At 34.6% G+C, this 11,377-nt stretch overlaps 1 long non-coding RNA gene and 1 pseudogene across 1 annotated transcript in view; both read right to left on the bottom strand.

Annotated features, from left to right (window-relative positions):
• Positions 1-3,398: 3,398 nt before the first annotated feature.
• LOC145265763 (uncharacterized) overlaps positions 3,399-11,377 on the bottom strand; it is a 499,232-nt gene continuing 491,253 nt past the window's right edge. The window contains exon 5 of the long non-coding RNA XR_013864687.1: positions 3,399-4,182. This is a non-coding gene — a long non-coding RNA (uncharacterized LOC145265763). The remainder of the gene's footprint in view (positions 4,183-11,377) is intronic.
• LOC145265773 (5S ribosomal RNA) lies at positions 8,190-8,306 on the bottom strand (annotated as a pseudogene).

Raw genomic sequence — 11,377 nt, 5'->3', positions numbered from 1 at the left:
CTTTTGAAATTTTCATCCCTATTTTTCTCGTTATGTACGGAATATTTGTTAATGAAACCTATATTAAATATGTTCCTTATTAAATTTTAAAGATTTTCTATTCTGAAAAAAGTTTTTAAAAAATTAATCTAAAAAAAGTTATTTTAAAATTTTTGTTAAAATTTTTTAGATTTTCTCATTATTCAGACCAGTATTACAAAGAGGGAGTTGCAAAAAATGAGTTGTGGTGTGAGGATAAATACAAACTGAAACAGAGAGAATATTCAGACCTGTAATAATACAAAGAGGGAGTTGCAAAAATGAGTTGTAGTGTGAGGAGAAATACAAACTGAAATAGAGAGAATGAGAGTTTTAAAATATAATCTTAAAAAGATAGGATACAAGTTAGAAAAGCGTTTCATCCTAGCCATGAAAATTGTTAAATAAAATGTTTTTACTATAGGCTTTCAAAATAAAGGTACAAGGTTCAATTTGAAATTTATTTATCTTTAAAGTGCACATTTTTAAATTTTACAAGTAAGGTATAAAAATGTAATTTAAATTGAATCCAAAAATTACCTTGGATTTATTTTATGTACTTTGTTGCAATGTAAAAAAAAAATATCGTTACTCTAGAAATTAACGATATAGATATAAAATTGTCAATGGTTTTTTTAAGTACAAAAAGTGGGAAAAGAAACACAGTAATGACGATTTTTTTTGTTGAAGCAAGCATTACCTAATCACTAACCAAGACAATGTACTTATGTATTTGGTTGGGAATTCTAATGATTCCTCTTCTAACAGTGAATTCATTTTTCTTAAAATTATGATGACCTTGCGAAGAGACATTAGTTCATATATGTTTTTAAATACCTGTCGAGAGTATGTTAAATTGTTTCAGATATATATTAACATTACCCGTCAGAGGGTAAAATATTATTTAATATATGTGTTGTACATTATCCGTCCTAGGAATTGTAAAATTATTTAATATTCGTGCTATACATCACGTGTCCTAGTGAAGTTAAAATTATTTCATACATAATTTTTGTAATTCACGTCCTAGGTTAGGTAAACTATTATTTTGCTCGAGATAGCAAATGATATATAGACATAAAAAAAATCCTCTCTCCTAAGAATAACAGATATCTTAAAAAATGGTCCTGCTAGTATATAAATAAAATTTACAAATTACTCATCTTAAAAAAATTCCCGTAATATAATAATATATACTAGTGGGACCTGTGGGATTTCCACAGCGGATTCTTTCATACATTGATGTTGGAATTCTGTGGATGCTTAGCGTAAATGAAACGCCCGGAGTTTATTGTAGCTCTTTTGTTAAAACTGCAAAAGTACTTATCTAAGCTAACAGGTACACCCGGCGTAGCCCCGTCGTAAATTACGTTTAAATAACATTGGCATTTATACAGATTTCGTATATATCATTAGATCAATTTTGTATCGATTTTTACATATCATTAAGTTAACGGTTATATCTCATAGGATTAGTGAATCCCTCGACAAAGGCTTCCTTTCTAGGGCAATTGCTCTTGACATATCGAAGTCCTTCGATAAGGTATAGCATAAAGGCCTACTTCACAAGATTTCAAGCTACGGTATAACTGGAAATGTATTCTCAATTATTAAATCATTTTTCACTGATATGCTCATAAGAATAGTGGTTGATGGGCAGAAATCAGAGGCCCTCAGAATTAATGCTTGTGTCCCTCAGGGGTCCATCATGGGCCCAACTCTCTTCCTAATCTACATCAATGATCTCCCAAAACACATACATAAATAATTCGTTGATATCTATGCTGATAAAACGACCATCTATCGCAACGCATAAAAAACCCTGAATAACAAAGTTCTCTCTGATTCTCTCTCGTCTGATCTTGAGCGGGTGGTTCAGTGGGGGAAGAGGTGGCTGTTTACTTTTAATGCATCTAAAACCAATTCCTATCCTTACATCATCAACGCTCTGATCCTCATCTGACATTAAATGTAAATTGATGGCCCTCGTCTTGGGGAGGCTCCATGTTTTGACAAGTTTTTGGGTTTGACCTTTACTCCTGATCTGAAATAGAACACGTACATCAAGTCAGTTGCCAAGGTTGCTGGGAAATGATGGGATCCTTCTACCGCTCCAGAAGATATCTCACTACTGATGCAATTCTCTATCTATATAAAAGCCAAGTACGTCCAAGGATGGAGTACTGCTGCCACATCTGTGCAGGAGCTGCTAAAAACGGCCTATCCTGCACAAAATAGACTTCGTGGCTTAGTGGAGGATGTCCTTTTCTTTTAATGCATCTGTGCCTACACGCTACCTATCTCCCAGAGAAGAGGCGTTGTGGGCCTTTCTTTGTTTTATCGTTATTTCCATGGCAAGTGTTCGTCTGAGCTCCAATCTCTGGTGCTCCCTCGCCAATCTTTCATGATAAACACCCGTCTAGCTGAAACCACTGTCAATAATTTCCCCTACTCTTTATCTCTGGCTAAATCCAAACGTAGATTCCACGAACAAAGCTTCTTTCTTGGAAGTGCACGCCTGTGGAACTCTCTTCCGTTTGCCTGTTTCCCACCTGACTACAAATTGGATGTCTTCAAGTCCAACATAAACAAATTACTGATGAACCGCCCTCTTAAGTAAGACACTTTATCGAATCTTCAATACTAACGATTACTACGATACTATCCCATTGATTACTGTACACGCAATAACCCTTATCCCCGATTGGCCTTTGGGGCTTGATAAGAGGTGACCATCATAAAAAAAAAGTTGTGATTTAAAAAAAAAATATCCATATGGCTTGGGTTCATCAGCTTGAATCGAAACTGAACACAAAACTTTATATATATATATATATATATATATATATATATATATATATATATATATATATAACTTTAGTTCCTTCAGTTATAATCGAAACCGAAACACAAAACTTATAAATAATTCTTGGTAAAATTATTAATTACAAGAAATGGAAGGTCATAACAATTCAATGACAGTCACTCGGAGGGAAAAATATGTAATTCTGACACACAAAATAACACACTCGCTATCGTATTCATATAGAGATCATTCGGTACGGACCCGACAATCGAGGATGAGGTAACGTTTCGTGCCGTCGATGGCGGCGGTGAGTTTCTACAGTTCCAGATTAGCATTGTCTGAAGATAGCGGTTTCAATCCTACCCAAAGGCGGCTAGATATTATTTGGCCAAAATGTGGTGAGACGACAACAACTTCGGAAGGCAGTAATTACTGGAGATACAGTTGAAGATTTAGCATTTCAATCCCGTCAACAACTTGATGAATGTCAGGGGAATAGTATGCCGAAATGTCGTTAAATAAGAACTATAAAGATAAGGATAATAATCCGCAAATAAATAAAATAAACATGTGATTTATGATTTATAGAATTCTTTTATTTCAATTGAGTGCTTAACTGAGATGTAAAGTTTAGGAATAATTGTTTTAGTATTTTTTGTTAGATGAGTCAATCACAAGCCTCCATCGCATACCATCAAACTTCAGATCAAGTAATTGATTCAGGTCAGCGACATTGCTAGAATTCGGCAGAATTTTCTGGATTATCTCTCAAGTGCAGGATATTAGTTCAATACTGTTTCAAGCACTCAAAGATGTTTCTTTTGAAGGTAAGAACTCAACATCTGGGCAAATTTCTTTAACGTGTTCACGTCTCATGGGTTCAGCTTAGGTCAAGGGCACCATGTAATCGTCCTCTTCTGACCTGCATTCTTCATGCTTAGTCGTATCAATTATGTTGTTTGCTTTCGAAATAGAAGTAGATTCCTTGGTGAGGATTGACTCAGAAACGTGATAAATATTCCCGCCCTCTCATGACAATATCAGGGTATTTAACATTGTTCTTAATTTGCATTGGATTAAATTTTTTTTTTATATATAAAAGTAGACGTTTATAAGCTCATCTTTCCGTTTTCTACATATTACAGGAACACAACGTTGCTGACAATTTTGTATCTTGTTCTTTCAATCCTATAAGTACTTTCTCTACAGAAGCAAATATGAGAAACGACTTGCTTATCATGGTCTCATAGTTTGACTCCAATAGAAGCGTATTATGCAGTCTGCAAAAAAAAAAAAAATTGGAAGTTCGCAAATGTAATGCCACTTTTTTTGTACGATGCCGATTCACATTTTTAGACCTGAAAAGAGAAAGAAAAGTAATCATTAAAGTTTACGTACGTAACGATTTTTACTAATGCAAAAATTCATAAACTCTTGAAATTCGATATTTTTTAAAAATATGAATAAATAGGAAAAAATAACAACTTGGAAACCAGTCCTGAAACGAAAAAAAAAGCAACAACAAAAAAAAGCAAAACCCTGCATTTATGATAGTAAATCAAAATGAAAAAAAAAGGTTTGAAGCGCATACCAGTGCTATTACGTAAAGAATGTACCGTTTCTCAGGTATCAAAGAGAATCCTAAGCGACTTGGAATGCCTATTACAGTTCAGCCTAATTATAGTTAAAACTATATATATATATATATATATATATATATATATATATATATATATATATATATATGTGTGTGTGTGTGTGTGTGCGTGTTGAAATATATTTTCTTATAATATATGCCATTCCTTATTTAAGAAGCTCAAGGTAATTACAGAGCAATATAGTGAATAAATGACAAAAGACTATATTCAAAAGTTCATGATATTGAACATCTTATAATTTATTCCTTTGATTCAGTTGACATTTACAATTATTGGCACTATCTGTTTCATAGTGCAAAAACCAATCATTTAATTATTATATCAATTATTGAATCTATTATGCCCTTAACTTATCGGAAAAAAATAGCAACAATCAATCCGTCCAAAGGACATCAAGTGCATTTTGCCATGATAAAAATCTGAAAATTGATTGAAAGATATTACCAGGTATTTACAGGTTCTCTTCCGATTTTCGGCGTCCTGGATATGACCTTAAACTATATCCGATGTTGTGACCCCAGCTTGAGGTTTTTGGGGAGTGTGAAGCCACGCCTTAATTGACATTGCTCCCAGGTCCACTCTATCCGGGAGTGGTAGTACCTGTTAGCGTCCCAACTATAGATTAAATAGAAACTGATATATAAAAAAATATCTTTTATTAAAAACTTTTTCTTCAAAATCATTGGATTCGGCATTAAATGGCCCGAAAAGCGTTGATATGCCGTAAAAAAAAACGACCATGCAACTAATCCAATTTTCAGATTTTAATCATGTCAAAACGCACATTTTTCCTTTGGACTGATTGATTGTCGCTATTTCTTCTGGTGAGTTAAGGGTAAAATAGATTGATATAATAGTTAAGTGATTGATTTTGCGCTACGAAACAGATATTGTCAAGAATTTTAAATGTAAATTGAATAAAAGTAATAAATTATAAGATGGTCCACATCATGAATTTTGGAATAGAATCTTTTGTTATGTATTCATATATATATATATATATATATATATATATATATATATATATATATATATATATGCATATACATACACTCGTGCATACAGGTTCAGGAACACTGGAAACAATGCTAGGATAAGCAGAGAGCCATACAATGCCTAGAATTCCCAAATGGTCACCCTAGTTAGGTTAAACGTTGCGGAACTTTGGTGATATGACAAGAACTAGTGTTCCAACGTGATTATACCATATTATTATTATTATTATTATTATTATTATTATTATTATTATTGTTGTTGTTCTTCTTCTTATTATTATTATTATTTGCTCACATGGAGCTCTCACAAAGGCCATCATATATCTGATTGAAAACCTGTGGTGTTCCCTGGAAGCTGAGTGACAAATCTCCCCAAACGTCCAGCACTCTCCTCCTCCTTCGATAGCATTTGCAAATAAATGTGCGTTCTCGCAACAACAACAACATTGATTTCTCGCTGGCAGCAGTCATTGACTGTACTAGAATTTGAGGGGCACTAAGCTTCCCCAAGGTCCCAGTTCTCTTCGCGCTTGTCCAGTCGAGGTCTGGCCAGTGCTCTCCTCGGTTTTCCCGTCCTCCTTAACCCATCTCGGCTATATTGTTTCACACTTTTTATGGGAGGGGAACGGTGATGGGACGATGGGAGGGCGTGAGTGATTAGGATGTAGAACTTGTTGATATGCAGCTTCATCTTTCTTCATTCCCTGTAACGCTTCTTCATGTTTCGCCTCTGCAGCAGTTTTTCTGGCTCATACATGTGGTTAATGTCTATTATTCTCCACATTCAAAGGGTTTCCTTAATATTTCAGCCGTTTTCCTTATCGTAAGTCGTTGTATCTTTGCAGCCATTCCTCTGATTCCAATTTCTCCCATCATTTTTTCAAAGTTTTTCGGGATTGTTCCTAGTGCTCCTACTATTATAGGTATTATTTTGATTTTCTTCATTATCCAAATCCATTTTAACTCTCTGGTTACTTTTGCGGATTTGCTCCGTTTCTCCTTTTCTTTCATACTCACCCTGTGGTCAGCTGGGACAGCTAAATCTATGACTTTACAGAAGTCATATATGCCTATACCTCATAAGGTCTTGTGATTCTCGTTTTCGAATACTGTTGCGGGCTTATGCTTGCACCATTTGTCTGTACGTTCAAAATGCAGTTGTTTGCATAATTCCCAGTGTACTGCCCTTCGCACTTGGTTATGCCTGTTTTTGTATTCCTTTTGAGCCAGTTTGCTGGATTCACTTACTATATGGTTTATCGTTTCGTCTCTTTGTCCACAAAGTCTGCATTTGCTGTTTTCTTGTGTTTTTTTTTTCGATCTTTCCTTTGATATGTTTGCTTCTTATCAAGTTATCTTGTGCTGCAGTTATTACCGATTCAGTTTCTCGGTGTATATATCCTTTTCAAATCCATGTCCAAGTGTTTTCGTTATTCTCATCTTTTTTCATTCTTATTTATCTAACGTGTAGTTGTTTCTCTTCCAATTTTCTTGTTTTGCCATTTGTCTCTCTGTTTTCTGTTTTTTTTTTAAATTTTCAGTGTCTATCACTGCCATAATTATCCTTTCAGTATTTTGCATTATGTATTTTTCTAGTTCTTTTTTGTGCCATTCACACAGTTTCTATGCAGAGCAGTCCTCTCCCGTTTCTTTCCTTTTCATCTAGAGTCTGTCAATAAAATCCCTTGGGTGTGGTGCGTTGAACATGGTCATGAGTTTCCTGGTCTTCTGATGGAGTTGTCTCAGTTCTCCTTTTGTCCACCCTATGAACGGTCCAGGGGATCTTACTAGTAATACTGCCCATGTATTTATGCTTTTTATTAGGTTTCTGCTATATAATTTCGTTTCCAGGAGTTTTCTAGTTCTCCTGAGGTATTCCTTTCTAATCCTCTATTTCATTTCTGTTGCTTTGATGGTATCCGCTTCTATAATTCCCAAGTATTTATAGTCGTATTGTTCTCCTAGTGCCCTCATTTCCGTTTGGTTGGGTAGTTGATATTTCAATCAATAAAAATAATTGCTAAACAAACAAAAAATAGCTGCCATTGCATCCACAAATTTTCATTTTGATATTTAATTACACAAATTTTTCGATTATAGAAAATTTTCAATTAACATCAACTACCCAACTGGGCGACAAAAATAAACGTGAAAACGCTATGAAAATAAGCATGTCGAAAACATATTAGCTCATAATTCACACTCATACCATTACCTGACCTACTATCTCATTTCGTAATGATCATGACCTAATAGGTTGGTGTAGAAACAATATCGTTTTTTCACATATGTTACTTTTATATATGATTTCTGTATAAATTCATAGATATATATATAGGCACGTTTTATATCATTTTGAAGCGCATTTTTCGTTCTATCGAATCGTGTTATTCGTCACCGTTCTCAATCACTCTCTTAACATTTGCAGGCTTTTTGACAGCATGGAAAAAATACAAATCCGCACGTCTTTCTTGTTCCAGTTAAAACTAGGCGAAAAGCTGCCGAGACACCTAGTGATATCAATGATGAGTTTAGCCCAGGAACAACTGTGGTTCAAGAAATTACGCAATGGCGGCGAGAGCCTCGGAGATGAAGACGGTCGTGGCCGGCCGACTGCGGTTGAAGGAGAACATTTGAAAACCTTAATTGAAGACAATTCTCGCAAAACCACACGAGAAGTTGCTGGAAACAAATGCCGAGATAAACGGGAAGCACATACAGCGCCTAGAATTCCCAAATGGTCACCCATCTGATACTAACCAGGCTCAACGTTGCTTAACTTCGGTGATCTGGCGAGAACCGATGTGTCAACGCGATTATGCTGCATATCATCTATCAAGTATGCAGCCTCGTTTATATACAGAGTAGTCGCTAGAAAAGCGGGAAATTTGAAGGTCAGCTTAGATAATGAATAAAATGCGTGATTGCTCTTTTTTATTGGTTCTTTTGTTGTCGAATGGATGTTCAATCTGCATATTGATTTCATTACATCTTGCTTATTTATTTCTTCGATTTACATTTTGATACCCACATCATGGACGGGAGCGGCAGGAAACATACACTATATAGATGACTTGATAACGTGCTTGACAAAAGCTTGGAATGATATCCCACAAGTTACCCTTTAAAACGCCACATGAGCTTGGATTTCTAGGTTAAGACGCTGCAGTGAATGCACGGACGACATTTTGAGTATCTATGAATATACTATAACATTTGTCTATGTAATACTTTGTAAAAATTATTCTTTGTAAAAATTATTCTTTGTAAAAATAAATCGTCGTTTGACAAATTTCTCGCTTTTCTAGCGACCACCCTGTATAATTGTTTCAGTTGGTTTTGCGAGCGTCGGCAAATAATTAGTAAACAATCGATAATTTCTGAATTTTGGGGCATGAAGTGGGCGGGGCAAACGAATAGTGTAAAATTATTCGGAAAAGCAGACTTCTTACCCTTCAGGCCAAGATAAAAGTTTAGTATCTGTTCTGGTGCTTTACTTAAGTTATTAGACCTTAGTAAATGTAGGGAAACCATTCATATTAAGACAATTACTATTTTTGGAGATACTGCCCTTGTGTCCCATTTTGGGGAACTGGTTTTCACTCACATTAAAAAACGGCCTTGTGTCTAATTTGCTTTCGTTAGAAAGCAAATAAATGCCATCTGTTCTGATCCTGCAATTCACTTTTTTGTGCTCTTTCAATGGAAGAGAAATCCTTCACGACCGAGTCAATTTTTGTTTTTGTTTCTTTTCTCCGCGTTAAAAAACGACCCTGGTGTCTAATTCTGTCCCGTGGGGAGGAAAAGCAAATAGGACAATATATTCGAGTCATGTAACCGCCATTAAATATAAAAGAGTCCCTATTATCTCCCGATATAGTTTATCTAAAATTATTTTACATTCTGGGGCCGTATTTTCTTTTTAATAACTTTACACCGGTGTTGCGGGTTCTTTGCAATCTTGCATTCTGTATATTTTTAGAGGATTTTGTCAGGGTATCGCTATTTATTTATCTTAATAATACTGGAAGTAAGAAATAAGAAGAACAGCTCAAGTAATTAGTGGCCACAACATACGTACATACTAGATGATATGTGCGTTACTGACAGAGAAAATGCTGTTTCGAAATAAACTATCTAGATGAGAATTAGTTATTTGTATTATTTGAATTCTTCAGACTTCTGTTCAGGTTTTAAGTGTTCTTTTCCCACCGTTTTGGTTGATGTATCCCTCGGCCTTTATCCGATGCCTCTTCTTGAACTCTGGAATTTTTCTGTCAAACTCCGAAATCGAACGGAACCCTTTAGTTTATCTACGCGGCTAGCATGATTTCGTTCGCCAGCCATCAATAAATAGAAATCCTAAATAATAGGACATTGTATTTTGAGTGTCATAATTCGGATTATGTTACCTTGTTTATTTTCTATTCACGTTTCAGCCGTTGAACCCTCCGATCACGTCCAGAAGTATGCAACTTTACAAATTAATTTTACGCCACGGGGTTTTTACGTAAAATTCTAGTATAAAGTTTAGATTCCTTAACTATCAGTTATTATAGGCTCAGCTTGGTTTGCTAATTCACCATGATAAAATTGACACTTGAGCCGCATTTACAAATTGCAAATGGTATCTTGAATTTACTGAGAAATCTATTTCATGAGCGCAAATTTTTTTACGGAGTGGTCCTGTGAACTGGACATTTGTTTGTGCTATTTAGCCCCATTAGATTATTTTCTCTGTAGATATGTACAGTCCCAGTCTACATTGATAAACTAGACGCAATATACCCCTTTGGAGACAATATTCAACGCGTTACTGATAAAATACATTGTAATTTAATGTGCAATTTTGATCTCTACATTATGCCATATACACTCGAGCCCGGGGGTATATTTGAAATGTATAAAAATTATAAATGCTAGAAATAATCTTTGTAATAAAACACATATTTTTATTGTTTAATATTGTGCCCCTAGAAAAGGCTGGGTGTCGAGGCAAGACGTGTTACTGTGAGACGAAATATTTCAATAGCATATTATTATAAAGTCGCAAGAGAAAATTTACCGGTTAAAATATTTAAGATTAATAGATAAAAATGTAAAACAATAAACTATTTACAGTTTTATTTTATAATATAGGAATTAAATGTAAATCAAATAAAGAAATAAGATTATAGTTATCAAAAAAATGATAGAGAATCGAACAAAGACAGGGTGATCATATATTAGCGAAACACAGGACAGAGAGTGAGTTTTGGAGTAAGACAGATCAGACAGTTAAGTTGGAAAGAGAGAGAGAGAGAGAGAGAGAGAGAGAGAGAGGGGCAGACAAACAGACAGATAGAAAATTGAAGCGTTGTCCGTCAGTCGGGAAGCATTTCGTTTGATCGATTAGAGCGATGTAGAAATAGCAGAGAAATGTGTCCAATTCCGAGGGATCCATCAAAATAAATTACTATTATATTAAGAAAATATAATCTCCCAGCATGGCGTGTTTCTTTCGGAGGCTAAGTTTTTTTTTTATCTTATAGACCTTTCAGAATAAAGACGAACCAGTGAAACAAAGTATGTATACTTTTGTCTGATGTACTATAGACAAAGATATATTTCGTCCTTTTGCTAAAAGAAAAAAAATGTCGATCATATGCTATTTTACCGTCTACAATCTGAATCTATATATAAATTGATATATATATATATATATATATATATTGAAAATGTGTAAAACGCACACACGCACCCGCAATTGATATTTATACTAACTGGCACGTCGTATATATACGATCATATACAATTACATCCGCTAGACGACACAAGCCGTTAAACACACACGTATATATATATATATATATATATATATATATATATATATATATGTATATACATATATATATGTATAT

This window comes from Euprymna scolopes, chromosome 40 (assembly GCF_053919585.1).
Source record: "Euprymna scolopes isolate OS-2025 chromosome 40, ASM5391958v1, whole genome shotgun sequence".
Taxonomy (NCBI): Eukaryota; Metazoa; Mollusca; class Cephalopoda; order Sepiida; family Sepiolidae; genus Euprymna; species Euprymna scolopes.
Note: the sequence above shows the minus strand (reverse complement) of the source record. Positions and strands in the feature narration are given on the sequence as shown.